Genomic DNA, 4592 nt, shown 5'->3' on the forward strand with positions numbered 1-4592 from the left:
GCCACGGATTTAGTTGAATATATAAAATATATATTATATATAACTTTTTTTTTTTGGCAGAAAAGCACTATTTTTAATGGGACCATTTTTTGTGTAGTAACTGAAGAGAGGTTGTAATGTTTAAATGTTGTTATGGTGCTAATGTAAGTTGGAAGGGGGGAAGCAAACCCAGAAAATTACAAGAGGGTGGGGTGGGAAGGACAAGATCTCGAATACTGAACTTGAAATTTTTAGCTTTTCGTTTTAGGAAAGTGTGATAAGTGTGTTCTTTATTTTTTTTTTCTCTTCTGAAATATAGCTTGGTCATGACCATATGAGCTAATTGCCTTTCACTCATATACAAAATACGCACGCACATGCAGAAATACATAAATACAACTATATGCATTTTAAATCAACTTTTTCCCCCTTTAAGTCTTTCACACCGTCCTTAGTATCCAGAACTGGAAGCATGCCTATTGCAAAGGCATGTGCTTTGTCAGTAATCCCATTCTATTCCATGGAACTATTCACTGTACATAGAGCAGCTATTGGCCTTTGCGGGGTGAGTGTCAGCATCCTTCCACTAACAACAGTCATTTTCGGTCTCCCTCTGCCACCTTCTCACGGACCTGATGCCATATTTTGTTAAGTGAGAATTTATGTTTCTAGGGTTGCCAAATCCTGGGGGAGGCTCCATCCTGGTCGGAAGCCGGCTGTGTGACGTCAGACGTTGCTGACATTGGGGCGTGGCCGAGCTCGTCGGGGGGTGACGCAGCTTTGGTGGCGGGGTTCCCCCCGGGCCGCGATTCCGCTGGGGCAGAACTCGGGGCTCCGAAGCGGGGGATTCCCCACCCCCCGGGGTCATTTGGCAACCCTATATGTTTCAGATTAGGTAAGATTGTACATGGTGGCTGCTTGAATGACCTTCCTCCGGATGAATTGCTCAGATAACGGACCATCTAATTCTTTCGCTGCTTCATTTTACCAGCTTCCTTGTAAAAAAAAAAAGAAAGAAAAAAAAAGGAACCATTCTTTGGGTCATTTTATAATGGCAGCAACAGGTCATCTACTTAATACACATGAAACATCCTGCTTCTCCTCCCCCCTCCGCCCCCGAGGAAAGAAAATGTTAGAATTGTGTCTTGAGCACTAAAGTTCCAGAGGGGAAGGATCATAATATAGCAAGTCTAGAGAAAGGTAGGTCATCTTCATTGCCTCAACTCCTGAGATGGAGGAGAAGTTTAAAAACTCCTTGTCCTATCCTTTGAGGTTCCAAACAAGGAATCTGAGCGGATATTCAGGGACGGGAAAGGTTAAAATCCAGTTCTGTTTAAAGCTCAGGAATAGAGGAGGGCCAAAGGTGATAAAAATGATACATAATCGCCTGTCTGCTTGTAAGAAGAGGGGAAACCAATGCCCCCATCATATATATTCAATTGCTTAGAGGAAGGGGGGCATTAATCAGTTCTGTACCTGCTTTGCCTTATATAGCCAAACATTTAAAAAAACATAAAGACTACTTGAACTGTATTTTTTAAAGAGGGGGTAGGTTTTTTTAATGTATCCATTTTTTTTTAATTGTTAACTTGCAATTTTGAGCCATTAAGCCATTGAGGGGTTTGCTTTTCCATGGCACTGCAAGACACAACTAAGCCCCAATCAGTTAAAAAATGATTTAAAACGTAATAATCCCAAGTTAAGAAAAAAATGAATGGGGAGGGGGAAATGACGGGGTTTTTTTAGACTTACATTAGCAGAACAAAGCGTTGGTAGAAGCTTTTTACTGAGAAACCTGACAAGTCCCCCCCCCCCCAACAAGCAACTAAAATATATGGTTTGGTAGAATAGAATGAATGAGAACTTTCTGCGAGATATAGCACTGATGAAACAGCAAAGAGAATTTGTCTGGGCTCAGTTTTGTAATATTATTAACAGAGCTGACCCTGATATTGCAAAGAAGTATGTGCTTGCTTTGAGCTTATGGAATATTAATCAAAGTTGACGAAGTATCCATACAGTTAAAATGTACCATTAAGTGATTGTCAACTGGGGGAAATCTCAATAGCCAATACCTTTTAGGGAGTGGAATGCTCAACAAAGAACAAGTATATGCTTGTAAATTTGACTTTGGAATGCCTGCATCTTGGAAGTTGGACGTGTCCTTCTAGCTGTTACAGAAGAACCCAAGTTCATGGTTCTCTTTTCAGTTTGTGTAATCACTTACCTTAATGCCAGATAGGAACAATAGTTTTAAGTATGCTTTGATTACGTTTGCATTAAAAGTTAAATATAGACTCTATGCCAAATTAGTCAAAATCTTAGGCCCAGATTCCGTGTTAATATATACCAGGAAGCTTCCAGCTCAGTATACTTAAAATATTTATTATTATTATTATTATTATTCAACAGAGAACTCACGTTGATTCCTTTCCCTGAATACATCCAGGTCTAAACTGAGTAAAAGAAGTAGAGCGGCATACAATTTGTACAAGGAGACAAAACCATAGAGAATTGGGTAGTATTTTGGCTACTTGGCTTTCTTTTTGCAGGCTTACATGTACTCTTCAGGCTACAGTCCTATGCATACTTACTATGCCTAGTTCTATGTAGCTTGGGTCTGTCACTGGAGTAAATATGCATAGGCTCAGGCAACGTGCTTTATGCAAAATCAATGCCAATGTGACCAGAAGGAGTGTGTTTTTAGGGCTGGGATATTCAAACAGACCCAAAAAACACGTGGTTGGTTGTTCAAACCATCTAGGGGCCTTAGAATTATCAAGCAGAAAGCAATTTAATCAAATTGGCCCAGCTGATCTGCAGAATCTGTACTAAGGCATGCAATATTCAAGTCAGTGGCAGGAAGGGCATTGTCCTCTTCCAGTCCTGCTGCCATGAGAAAAGGTATACAGTACAGTTGATAGTGTTTCTTTGGCACATACATTCTCCGGAAAACGACGAGGGAGAGATGGCTAATACTACGGTGGAAGATGTCCTGAGCACAGTCTTCTAGAAGCAGTGTCAAATCCCGTTATTGCCGTAGCACAATTAATTCCTGGGGCATATAATTTGCAAATCACTATTTTATTTTATTTTTAAGAAGGGGCTTCCAAAACAAAATGTTACAATGCATACCTGATCTGTTCTCTTCCACCCCTCAGTGCACAGCCACAGCATTCGAGGGAGGGAGCTTGGTTCCCCCAAACTGGTTCCACTGTCTTACTGTCTCATAACAGCTTCATTCATTTCATCCTGCCTGATTGCAAAGGCTCAGTCTTTTGGTGATGGACCTAGCTGCCTCTGCACTAAATGAAGGGAAGAATTGTATTTGTTGTTTTTTTAAAGAACTTTTTTTGTCATTGTATGTATTATTGTCTGCTCAAGTTTTATATGGAGGGGAGGGAGTGGGGAAGGGGGGGAAATGGGTGTTAATGTATCTTGAAATATTTCACTTGTGTGCACTCAATATGCAAGAGTCAAACTGCCCGGAATTCTGCACCTATTGTACTTTTCATCCGTAATACAGTATCAATAAAGCAATCAGCTATAATGTTCTTCTGCCTCAAATGACTTTTTTTTAATAAAAAAACCCCAACAAACTGACTTTCTTTTTTTAAACCCAGAGCAAAAACAGTACCCTTTTATCCTACTTTCCCCCCAAAACGATTGGGGTTAATTTGAGTTAATCAACTGATCAGGAAAAATAAAAGCCGGTGTTATACTTGTGCCTTTGTCTAGTAGCAAGTAAATTTATTACAGCCATTGACCAGTACACAGTAAAAGGTTGTTGCCTTTGTCAGAAGTTTGATATGCAGAAATCAGCATGATGTGGTGCTAAAATGTTATTGTTTTGTAATGGTTGCCAATCAAGATGCCTGTCAGGGGACAGCTACACAAGTCATTTCAAAAGTTGGCAGTCCTGGGTAATACACATTTGGGAGGTGGGTGAGATTTTATTCCATTGGAGCTCTCTGAGGTTTGTTAGGCTAAGAGATTATAATTTGCCCAGGGGTATCCGCTGAGCAAGAAGGGAGCACTCACTGGAGAAGACCCTGATGCTGGGAAAGATTGAAGATCAAAGAAGACAGGGACGGCAAAGGATGAGATGATTAGACAGTGTCATAGATGCAATGAACATGAAACTGAGCCAACTTCAGAAGACGGCGGAAGACAGGAAGGCCTGGCGGGATCTGGTCCATGGGGTCGCGAAGAGTCGGACTCGACTGTGCGACTGAACAACAACAACATCCTCTGAGCAAGTTCAGTGATGCTCATCCAAGCAAAGTCATTGTAACTGTGTAGATTGAATTGACATAACCTTGGGAGAGATGGTTCACTTGGTACAGGATCCAGGCAGATCGACAGGAGATTAAATAGTAGGAGGCCTGCAACTGCAAGTAGGAACCATACCACTTTATGGAATTATAAAAGCAGTTAAAAGGTCACACTTATCACCATCATGAACGAATTTCCACTCTTAACAACCATCACAGTATGGGTTGAGGAAAAATCTTTCTTAAATAGTCCTGTTTTTTGTGACATACTTCTGAACAAAACAATCCTGTGGAATACTAAAAGAGTAACACATTCATTGTGGCACAAGTTTTCACGTG

The sequence above is a fragment of the Gekko japonicus genome, unplaced genomic scaffold (genome assembly GCF_001447785.1).
Source record: "Gekko japonicus isolate JY-2015 unplaced genomic scaffold, Gekko_japonicus_V1.1 scaffold1848, whole genome shotgun sequence".
Lineage (NCBI taxonomy): Eukaryota > Metazoa > Chordata > Lepidosauria > Squamata > Gekkonidae > Gekko > Gekko japonicus.